This window comes from Tupaia chinensis, unplaced genomic scaffold (assembly GCF_000334495.1).
Source record: "Tupaia chinensis unplaced genomic scaffold, TupChi_1.0 Scaffold000048_1, whole genome shotgun sequence".
Classification (NCBI taxonomy): Eukaryota; Metazoa; Chordata; class Mammalia; order Scandentia; family Tupaiidae; genus Tupaia; species Tupaia belangeri.
Genome location: NW_006159506.1, coordinates 5,339,870 through 5,352,472, shown reverse-complemented (window position 1 = coordinate 5,352,472; position 12,603 = coordinate 5,339,870). Strand labels below are relative to the sequence as shown.

The 12,603-nt window shown below is 39.2% G+C and overlaps 1 long non-coding RNA gene across 1 annotated transcript in view; it reads left to right on the top strand.

Annotated features, from left to right (window-relative positions):
* Positions 1-12,603, top strand: part of LOC102490090 (uncharacterized) — a 158,570-nt gene that overhangs the window by 1,233 nt on the left and 144,734 nt on the right. The window contains exon 2 of the long non-coding RNA XR_003550667.1: positions 1,835-1,928. This is a non-coding gene — a long non-coding RNA (uncharacterized LOC102490090). The remainder of the gene's footprint in view (positions 1-1,834; positions 1,929-12,603) is intronic.

The window sequence follows — 12,603 nt, the reverse complement described above, 5'->3', positions numbered from 1 at the left end:
TAGGGAAAGTGAGGAAGCAAGCAGCCAGGTTTGGGATTCAAACTGCAGTTAGCCACATGGGAGACCAGCACCCTTAACCACCATGCCACTTGCTGGCCCCTGTTAAATTGCTTTTAAATAACACCTAAAGAATGATGTGTGAGAAAAGATTTGTAAAAGGAAGATGAGTACTCTGAACACATGCTTTGATACTAAGAAAGGGAGGAATTGGATTGATATATACATTAGGATCCAGTTATGTACAACTTGAAATTTCACAGGTATTATGTAGAAAAGGGCCATTGGTGTCTTGTATTGGAAGTGAAGAGTTTCTATTGATGGAAAGTAGAGATTGCCTATTAAGTGATGGCGAGAAAGAGTCTGATTTAAGCATGTTCATTAATACCCATTTTATTTCACCAGCGTTACCATTTTTGACATGAAGGCTTAGGAACTTAAATTTCCTAAAGAGATAATACATGACAAAGCCTTTCAACAAAACCATGCTGTCAGCCTATTAAATGATGACGAGAAAGAGTCTGATTAAGCACTTTCATTAATACCCATTTTATTTCACCAGCGTTACCATTTTTGACATGAAGGCTTAGGAACTTAAATTTCCTAAAGAGATAATACATGACAAAGCCTTTCAACAAAACCATGCTGTCACTGAAGTGGATTTAATACTAGTATAGCCATTTATCCAACAGTTATTTATCAAGTACCTTATTGAGTGTATGTATAGGATATAAACCCCATAAATTACACTTTTGAGTTTCCTACCTTCAAGAAGTGATGGGATAGCCATGAGAAGATAAATAGCACTATAAAACAACTTCTGGTAAAAGAGGAGTCATAGGTGCCATCCATTCATGCCTAGATAGTTTTTGAGCGAAGCATTCTAATTCCCTTTTATTTCTCTACAGCCTAGTTTTATTCAGCGCTACAATGATCCTTTTAGAACCTGTGGCAGAATACGCCACACCTCTACTCAGAACCCTTTAATGGTATACTATTACACTCAGATTAAAGTTTAAAATCCTTCCAAGGCTAGTAAGACTGAACTTGTTCTTCATGGGTCATGTCCCGCCTATACTTCAGACCCCATCTAACCCTCTCCAGGTACACCAAGAAGTGTGCTTTGTAGCTACTGTTTATTTTATATGGAACACAGTCCTCTTGGATAGCCACATGGCCCACTTCCTCACAGTATTCCAGTCAGTACTCAAATGTCATCCAGTTGTATCTCAGTAAAATGTTTTTACATATTAAATGTGAAGTGTACAACAGAAGTGCTTACTGTATTGTAGGTGTTTAATAAATTTTGACTCTGTTACAGTACTTCCCATTTACTCCCTGTGATGACCATATGGTAAACAACATTAAAGGCCTGCAGATATGAATTAGTTTTCAATTTCTTTTTTCTTTTTTTTTTTTTTTTGTGAGAGATTTTTGCTATAGGGTGCGTGTGCTCACCAGGAAGACAGAAACAGAGAGACATAAAGTGAGAAATCACGCCCCCCAGGGGTGATGGCCATGCCGCGATCCCTTCTCCTCCATTCTTTTCTTGGGGTCCTGGGGATGCATGTACATGTGCCCGGCGTGAGTTCAAGCCACTGGGCCTGGGACTCAAACTGTGGTCAACTACATGGGAGTCCAGCAACATAGCCATTATGCCAACTGCTTGTCCCAGTTTTCAGTTTCTTAAGAAATCAGTAATCCTGTTGTGTTAGAAGTTTTGGTGTCCCTCGTCACTTATTCCGAGCATCAGCTCTGATTTCTGACTTGATTGACAGCTTCATACATGCTTCCATACATGTCTCCCTGATAACTTCTCTTCTCTTGCATTTACCAGAGCTCTTTGCTTTCTGCTCTGAGGTTCTTCTGACTTTGCAGAGACGCCAGAAGTAGCTTTCTCAGCTCATGCCATGCACAACTTCGAAGCCTTGGTAAGTTAGCACATCTAGAACCCTTCATCCAAGGGACAGCAGTAGCCAGGGGATAAATGCTCTTGGTTCTTACCCTTGAATAAGGCACTGTTGTAGGCCATTCTCTGTGCTCCTAAAGAGGTCTAGTGAAATTGAGTTCTGATTGCCCACAGTAGCAACTTTAGTAACACATTTGTATAACAGCTTTTATATCCTCTTTTTCATTTCTTCATTGTATTTCAATAGGATCACCTCCAAAATAGCCTTCTCACATACAAGGAGTTGTTTTAAATTGTCCTTTTGGAGGAAAATAAGCTAAGAAGTTGGTGTAAGAAAAAAGTCGAGCATGTAGCTTCTCAGAACTCTGGAATTGGGTTACTCACTAGTCAGATGCAATAAGGATTCTACGGTAACAAGTAGGATGGGGATATTCTTTGGTGAGCTATGACATCACAATTACTAAAGCTTGTGATGGATTGAGGATGAATATGAAACATTAGAAATGCTTCTAAGGAACTATTATAGCTCCCTAAAATCAATAGGAATGACAAGGACTATAGACTTCCAAAACGGCAGAAGCCCAGTGGCAGCCTTTAGCCAACAGAAACAAGGTGGATGAAATTACCACAGATAGCAGCAAAGCCAAGGCTTTGTTGGCATGCAGACTCCTACCCATGGTGTTCCTAAGAACGAGAACCCTGTAATGCCACTGCAAAAATGTTTCAGTGGGTGTTCTCCAGTACATATCCCCAAAGACTTGAGGCTGTTTACCAGATTTTTCAAGGGCTGTTTGACACAGGGACTAGGCTGACACTTGTAGCAAGGATTCAGAATGTAGGCTAGGTGATAAAAGGAGTTCTAGCCATCATCTGTCTTGAGATGTGTACTTGAGTTTGTAGATTCCCTGAGGGCATGATCGTTATTCATACACTTAAGATCACCCATTTTCTGATCTGTGATAAGAGTTATTATTGGAGGGAGAGCCAAGTGTAAGGGCCTGAAAATGTTTCCCCTGGTCCAAGTAAGGAAATCAGAAACTTATTTCATTCAGGATGGATATTAGAGATTGCACCACCAGCAAAGTCTTTAAAAATGTAGGCGTGGTTGGACCAGCAGGTGCCATGGTGGTTAAAGTGCTGGGCTCCATGTGGCCCACTGTGGTTCAAGTCCAGGACCCTGCTTGCCAGGCATGTGTGCATGTATTCCCAAAATCCCCAGAGGGGACTGGAAGAAAAGGGATTGCATAATGGGCATCCCCTTCCCACCAACCCCTCCCCCTCCCCCAGAGGGGAGTTATTTCTCGCTTTCTGTCTCTCTGCCTCTCCAATGAGCTCACATGCCCTATAGCAAAAATCTCTCTCAAAAAAAAAAAAATTGTAGGCATGATGACCTTCACCTTATGTCTATTTCATTAATTGGTTTGAATTCTTTAGAAATGAGATTTATGTGATGTGTGATACCTCAAAACATTTGTGAATAATGGGAATAAAAATAAGAGTTTATTTTTGTGTAAAAAAAATTTGAAAGTGGACTGGCTCCATGGCCTGGTGGTTAAGGAAGCTAGATCCCATCTGTCTGACTATGAAGCTGCAGTCCTGGACCTAGCGACTGAAAAGTCATGCTAGGTGTATGTACATGTGTGCCCAGAATCCTTAAAGAGTAGAGAAATAGAGAAGGGACTGTGGTGTGATTACGCCCCTGTGGGGAATGTGTTCTCCTTCTCCTCTCTCTCTCTCTGTGTCTCTCTCTATGGTAAGTACATGAAACCTCTGGCAGATTAAAAAAAAGTGAAATACACACAGTTATTTTCATATTTCACTTTCTGTCAACTTTTTGAAGACTCCCTTGTATATTGGTAGACCACTGTAAACTTAATCATGTAGTAGCTCCAATAATAGTCACTGTACCAGATATGGTATTTTTTTTTTTTAGCTCGCATATATAACAAGCTCTCATACTTATTCTGTGGTTACTGAGTTGGCAAATACTCCATTGTTAAAGCAAAAAAAAAAATCACTTGGTTCCTTTGTGATAATGACTGCAGTACACACTCACTGCAGTACACTTCTCTGGAGTTGGGAAACTTTTGGGCTCTCTGTGATGACTTAGTCCTACAAGAACTCTGATTGTTAGGAAGTGTTGCAGATATCTTGTTAGGCCTCTGTGTATTCCTGAGATGCTAATTGGACCAGGAGATTAGGTAAGTACCGGATACCTTAGGAAGATACATGTGAGATAGGGGCGAGATGAGACCTATCAGGATTCAGAGCCTGCCAAATTTGAGGGGGTCTAGTTTTGAGTCTGTGATAACCCTTTTTATTTGGTTACTCAAGCAAGAATTTGACACAAAAACCATGTGCGAAGAGTTTGTTTGGAAGGGCATCCCAGGAAGAAGAAGGCAGATAACAAGAAGAAGGAGAGAAAGAAGAAAGGTGATACTAGAGTTCCTCATGGAGCTTGTTGCTCTGGTAGGAGGCACATTTCTGATTGAAAGTCCAAAGGATGGGCATTTGGAATGTGTTTCAACCAGTCTTTTTCTCAGACTTTCCAGGTGCATGTGAAAACAGAATACCTGTACTTTCAAAGAGGGCCCTAAGGCAAGAAGCCACCTGGGAAGGTACTACATTCTTTCCTGGAGATCTCCTGTGTTCACTAGGCACATGTGTTTACCCATGGACTGGGCTGGCTGGGAGTAGATTGTGGCATCAAAACCTTGTTGGGAGTGCACCCCAACCTCTCTCTTTCTCTCTTGGTTGTGGAAGAAATAAACTTTAAAAAAAAAGCTCACACCATTAGACATTACCATTCATATATTATAATCAGTTGTCTACTTGCCGCCAGAAAGAGTTACTCTTTTTTTAATTCATGTTTGCTGTCACTAGAGAGAGGAAGAGAGAGACACACGGAGACAGAGAGAAAGCAGCCCTTCATGGGCTGTGATCATGCTGCAATCTCTTATCTTCCAGCTGCAATGTCTTATCTCCCATTTCTGCATTCTGTGAGAATTTGGGGCGTGCCCTCACATAACGCATGCATGTTTCTCAAGTGGCCAGGTCAGAGATTTGACCTGTGTGGTTGGCCATGTGGGATACGGCTCCTTTAATCACTAGGTCATGGGACCAGATCCAGTTGTCTCTTTTCAGTTTCTTTCATAAAAAATAGATAGAGCATTTTCATATTAGGTAGTTTATTGGTAGATGGATGGTTCCAGATGCACTGAACAGAAAAACTAGTTAATTCAGTTTTCATTAAACAATCATTTAATAAGTATTTACCAAGCACTGCTATACATGCTACTGGGCATCGTAAGCATGTTGATGAACAAGACAGTCATGGATCCTTGCCCTCACAAAGCTCACCATCATGTGTGGTGGGAGCAGCTAATTACACAAGTAATTACAGTGAGATTAGTGTTAATGATAAACGAATTAACTACAGGACGTGATGGGAGCTATAGATTGTGCTCATGAGGCTGTGGTTATAGATGCAGTTCTCTCAGAGGCTGGTGAACCACCAGGGCTATAGGCTTTGCTCTGTCCCAAATGCCCAAGTTCAGAGAACCGAGCCTCTCGGAGACCAGCCTCTGCTGCCCTTCTCTGGCAGCACTGATAGTTCGTGTGGTGTGGAATTATACCTAAGGAGATAGCATGGGAAAATGTTTTACTCACTTAGCACCTGGTTTGAGAACCTTTTTTGGGACAAAAATGCACATTTTATATGAATATGTGTGTGTGTGTGTGTATATATGTGTGTGTGAGTGTATGTGTGTGTATGTATGTATGTATTTGTAAGAAATAAATTGATGAACCTCTTAATTTTCCCAAAGGCTATGTACACTCCTTGGAGAGAGAGAAAGAGAAAGAGGGAGAGGAGCAAGCATCTGCCCTCAATGGGGAATGGTCACTCAGCATTCCTTTCTCCTCCATCTCTCCCTCCTTTAAGGATTTTGGATATGCACACACATGTGCACAGCGTGTTCCTCAGGCCACTGGGTTCAGGACTTGAGCTGCATGCTCAGCCATGTGGAGTCCTGTTACCTTAACCATGAAGACATGGAGCCAGCCTGCCTTTTTAATTTTTTTTTTCTTTTAATGATAGAGAACACATGAGCACGAGAGAGAGAGAGAGAGAGAACTCATGACAAGATCTCCTCATGCCATGATCCCTTCTCCCCAGCCCTCTGGCTCCCATACAAACCTGTGCCCTAAATATTTCAACTCAACCTGGGAATTTGAACACATAGTTGGTCACGTGGCTTCCAGCATGGTAAGGCACTTGCATTACCACTGTGCCTTAAAGGACATTTTGTTTGTTTGTTTTTCTTTTTTGGAGAGGTTTTTGCTATAGGTCACGTGCGCTTACCAGAAAGACAGAGAAAGACTGAGAGACATAAAGCAAGAAATCAACCCCCAGGGGGGATGGCCACACCGCAATCCCTTCTCCTCCATTCTCCTCTTGGGATCTTGGGTACGGACATGTGCCCAGCATGAGTTTAAGCTGCTGGGTCCGGGACTCAAACCGGAGTTGACTACATGGGAGTCCAGCGACATGGCCATTATATTAACTGCTGGTCCCAAGGCCATTGTTGATAAGAACTTTAAGAACACCAAGAGTTACGCACAAGCTGCATTTTCTCATTTTAGATTGTTTAGGTGTGGGATCAGCAGTTGATGTAATGGCTATGTCACTGGACTCCCAAGAAGGGTTCTGGACACACACGTACTCGCTGTTTTTCTGGTGAGTGCACACGCCCTATAGCAAAAACCTCTCCAAAAAAAAAAGAAAGAATGTTTAGGTCGTGGTAGTCATCATTATCTGTTACTATTGCTGCTATTGCTGTAGGCTCAGAGACCCAAATACAGTGTCATTCTTCCTGTATTGCCAATGGATTGCCACAGTACTTTCAGCCATCTGAAAAGGTATGAGTTAACTATGACAGTGCCAAACTCAGTCTTTTGCTACCTGTCAGAAATTGACATTCGTTGCACTGTAAAACTTTACTTCTTACCTATCAAACATAACATCAGAGGTTTTCCTTGCTTTGCGTTCATTTGAAGGTGATAGTACAAAGTATTTGGACATTCTAAGTAGCCAACTCAATCTTGTATTGAATTAGATGCTTTAAGCCAGGTAATCCCTCTGCCACACATTCTGTTAAATAAGAGAGAAGGCGATAATGAAAAGAATCATCTTTGGTTCCAATCTAAGTATCCTGCTGGGATAATAGTTTTGCCGCAGCACAGTCTGACAGCTGGTTAGTTAATAAACTTTCAGCACCAAAGTGATTGTAAATAAGCTGAATTGGGCTTGCAGTTTTGAAATAATGCTCCTCACTAGCTGTGGGTAGATCCCATTAACTTATATGTGAAAATATATGAACATATACACCTATGTATATATTATACTGTGCATGTTTATGAGCATTTACTGCTTTAGGTACAATGTATAGTTGTTTAAAAGGTCTTTTCTCATGGTGGAAGTATTGTTGCTAAGGCTGCTTGAATTAAATCTCATTTGTGTGTGTGCTACAGCTACTATATTGATCTTTCTTTTTTTTTTCATTTTTTGGAGAGGTTTTTGCTATAGGGCACGTGCGCTTTCCAGAAAGACAGAGAGAGACAGAGAGATAGAAAACAAGAAAGCACACCCCACAGGGGATGATCACACCACAATCCCTTCTCCTCCATTCCCCTCTCAGGATCTTGGGCACACATGCACATGTGCCTGGCATGAGTTTAAGCCACCTGGTCCAGGACTTGAACTGAGGTCGACTACATGGAAGTCCAGCGACACAGCCATTACGCCAACTGCTGGTCCCTATGACTTCTGCTTTAATTTGATAGTTACTGGATATATTAGCTGGTAGAATTGGTCTGTAATATATTTAGTTGAGAGAATATTTTCTAAATTATCATTGGATTATGCTGGATTACAAATTCCTGGTGTGAATGGGTTTGTCATGGACATCTGAGGTATGTTATTCCATTGGTTTGTGACTTACTGAAATATTTTACCCTGTCCCATTGATAGGTGCTTTCATCCCCCTCTATCTTCTCTGTGTGTCTCTTGTGAGCCCATGCACCCTCTGGCAAACTATAAAAAAGAGATATACTCATTCAGTCACAACCTAACCTCAATAGTGAAAATAAGCTTTGTGTTTTTTATTTCTAGATGTTCATGAAACAAACACTATAATTCGAAGATTATATTGTCATAATTTAAAACATATATTGCTGATTATTAATCTCATCAGATAATTCAACAAGTTAGTTGCTGACATTGCTAAAATGATCAACAATGCCATAGGTTTAAATTTTCTTAAAACCTCCAGCAGAACTTACATGCACAATCTATTTCTGGAAGAAATAACTAAAGGCATAAAAATGTAAAAGTAATGAGATATTTAATATGGCAATATGATTTTAAGATTTGAACATGAGGATTACTTTACCCCTCATGTCTGATTATATGTGGGAATGACTCTTGGTTTGGATATGAACCTTGGAAGAAAGTCAGCAATTTGGGGAATGAAGGCAATGCTTGAATTATTTAATTTCCCCTCATGCTTAATTAATAGCCTATGCATCTTACTACTGGTCAGAGAAAATGCCTCAGATGTATTTTATTCTGGCATTTGTGGGATCCCTTATTTAATTACTTTATATATTTTTACTTTATTGTCTTTCAGTTTCAGTGTTATTTATGGTTATGAAATATATCCACACTGTTAAAAATTCAACAGTAGCAAGAGTGTAGTAAAAATTGATCACTGGGCTAGCCAGTGGCATGATGTTTAAGGCACTGGACTCTCACTTGGCAGACTGTGGTTCGAGTCTCAGACCTGGTGGGTTGCTTTCTCACTTTCCCTCTCTTTCTCTGTTTCTGGTCAAATTAAATAATAATAATTATTATTATTAAATACAATGATTCTAAAAGAAAAAAGTTGGTCACATACTCCTGCCTTATTCATCTAGCTGTCCTCTCCTAAGGTAACAAATGTAGTGTTACCAGTATCTTAATATGAGGGGAATTAAAAAACTTTATGGAAAAATGGGAATTAAACTGGAAATAAAGCAAAAATATTTTCAAACACATACATAGTTTTTTCATAATACACATTGTTCATTAACTTTCTGAGGACCCTGTGTATTTCCAGCATTATTACATACATAAAAAATATCTGTTTTTCCTTTTAAAAACTCAAGATGGTAGTATAATACATAATTTTTGCATCTATCTTTTTTATCTAATGATATGTCTTAGGGATTTCTTAGGTTTTTATAGTTGAAAAAGTTAGATATAACGTAAACCAGGCCTCAGGCTTTATAGAACATACTATCAGTACTTTCATTTTTGGTCTATTCATGTGCATTTAATATCTTATTTCTGGGCATTATTCTTACATTTGTATTTTATTCACATATACTTAATATTACTTTTTGGTCCATTTGGTTATGTACTTATTTAATCAAGATATGTTCAGTATGATCATTTTTTTTTTTTCAAATTGGTCATGTGGAGAGAAGAAAAGGGCAGATGTCAGTATAGCATACATTTAAACCTTATGCTTCCAAAGAAACTTATAAAAATTTTTCCTTTACTATTATTTTCTTTCAATTTGCTTAAGGGCACTTGTACTTACCAGAGAAAGGGAGGGAAGGAGGGAGGGAGAGAGAGAGAGGGCGAGAGAAGGCCATCCAGCAATTCTGGTACTTGAACCATGATTGGCTGCGTGGGAGTCTAGTGTCTTAGCCATCATTCCTGGACCCCCAAACAAATTTTTATGCAGAGAAAAATGATTGTGTTATTCTAGAGCATGGAAACTATAACATAGTGGAGAATTATTGAAAGATATAAGCATGTGGTTATTGTCGTTAAATAATTAAATATCTATTATAGAAAAAGGAATTAGACTTACGTGGCTCTGGAAGACAGAACTAGAACTAAACAGAAATTACACGGTATATTCTCCTGACTTTAAGGATAATAACTATCCAAAATGAAGGGGGTTGCCTCATGAGGTTCACAGCATAGAATAGAACCTTTCTGAGATTTTATTATACAGGGGACCCGTGTACTGTAGAAATGAACTAGATAACTCCTTAAGCTTCTCAATCCTAAGATTCCTTCTTCTAGACCAGTGCTCCTTAGAAGGCCTTGGCATGCTTTGGCGTTGTTAATGGCTTAAACTGTTTCTTCTTGGTCATGCAGTTTTTGGTTTGTTTGTTTCTAGAGAGAGATTTTTCTATAGGATGCAGGCGCTCACCAGAGAGACAGAGAAAGAAAGCAAGAAATCAACCCCCAGAGGGCATGACCATAATGCAATCCCTTCTCCTCCATTCTCCTCTCAGGATTTTGTGCATGCATGTACACATGTTCTACATGAATTTTAAGCAACCGGGTCCAGGACTTGAACCATGATCAATGACATGGGAGTCCAATGACATAACCACTATACCATTTGCTGGTCCTGGTCATGCAGTTTCTTGTAGAAAGAACAACATAGAAGATCAGCCATGCCAACAGTGGCTCATGCCTATAGACTGAGGAAAATTGTTACAGACCTTTGACATAATCAACAGATAAGTAGAACAGAAACAAAAGCGTATTAAATATTTCAGACCCGAGGAGCACAATTTCTGTGCCAAAGGAAACAGTCCAAGCAATAATAATTTTTCTCTTTAAGAGAACTGGCAGTATATGTCAATCTTAGTGCATATATAGGGAGGAGTCAGGGATGATTGGCTTTTGGCTCTCTTTATTTTATGGAATCACGTTATTCTGTTTAGGACTTTAAAGAGTGGCAGCACATGCCATTCAGCAAGCTTTTCAAGCACAAGGTTAATAATTAGGAATACTAAAACTGTGTACCACCCTATCACAGTGTCTTGCTCAAATATTTATTGAATACATCAATAAATCACAAGCTCAGTCAAGGCCATTTCCTAATTGTCCTAGATGAATATTTATAAAGTTCCTTATTAGTAGACGTATATGCGCTAATAGCATTTCTCCTTTTGTTCATTCATTTTGCCTCACTTCCCTGGATTGTATCCTCCTTCCAGTTTTCTACAAGTTCTACAATCCTCTAAATTTGGTTTTTATATGCCTCATTAGTGCCTCTCTCTCTGATTCAAATCCTTTATTCAATACTCATTCCATGTAATTTGTACCTAATTATCACAATCTTTTATTATAGGTACTGTACATAGAGTCTATGTGGTTTACACAGAAGTGAGCAGAAAATTCTGTACAGAGAGTAGTCATATACCTAACCCCTACCAATTTTTCTTATTATTGACATCTTGCACATTTGTTACAATTGATGAACCTATTTTAAAATTTTTAAAAATTTATTTCATGAATGAGAAAGTGAGGGTGATACAGCACCCCAACAAGGTCTTGATGTCGTTAATCTACCCCTAGGTTCAGCTAATGTGAACATGGACCTAACCAGTGACCATCCAGCAGGGCCCCTTGATAGCCAATTTTGATACATTATTATCAACTAAAGTCCTATTTTACAGTAAGGTGCATTTTTTGGTGTTGTGTATTCTGGGTTTGGACAAATGTATAATGACATAGTATCATACAGAATAGCATGTTCTAAAAATCCTCTGTGCTCTACCCATTCAACCCTCCTTCCCTCAAGCCCCTGAAAGCCACTGATGCTTTTGCTCTTTATAGTTTTGCTTTTTCCAGAGGTCATAAGGAATCATACAGTATGGAGCCTTTTCTAGATTGGCTCCTTTCACTTAACAATGTGTATTTAGGGTTCTTTCATGTCTTTTTGTGGATTGATATCTCATTTATTTAATACACACACACACACACACACACATTTACAGTAGGGTGTGTGCACTTGCCAGAGAGACAGAGAGAAACAGAGAGACAGAAAGCACAAAATCACTCCCCAGGGAGGATGGCCATGCTGCAATCCCTTCTCCTCCATTCTCCTCTTGGGGTTTTGGGCATGTATGCACATACGCCTGGCATGAGTTTTAAGCCACCAGGTCTGGGACTCAGACTATGGTCAACTACTTGGGAGTCCAGCGACGTAACCATTATGTCATCGACTGGCCCTGATAGCTCATTTATTTTTATCATTGAATAATACTCAAGGTTGTGCATGTATGTTTGTCTAGTTTTTATTGAAGGATGTTTCTGCTATTTTTTTTAAAGAACAAGTTTTTTCTTTGTGCAGTGTTTAAGAGATTGATCTAATGCAGGGGTAGAAACTAAGGTTATGTAGTGTTGTTTCTGGAAACTAAGGAGATAGAAAATACACCTCATTCATAGTGAAACATTCAGTGAAAGTCTTTAGCTCTGAGATCAATGTCTATATAAACAATATTTATGAATTTAAAATAAACATGCTATTTTTATCATCAGAAACACAAACATTTAAACAATAGTTTTCTGTGTAGTCAGATTTCCAAAAGCATAATAGTTAAGAGAGAAAACTTTCTTTTATCATTTTTGCATCTTAAAAACTATATCAGAACTTTTTAAATATTGGTATGGTTTGAATATTTTGTCCTACCCAAAAATTGTGTACTGAAATTCAATTTCCAATATGACAGTATTAAGAGGTGGGGCCATTTGGGAGGTAAGGCATGAGGGCTTCATCCTCATGCCTGGATTAATGCCATTATAAAAGAAACTTCAGAGAGCTACCTCACTCTCTCTTGCTCTC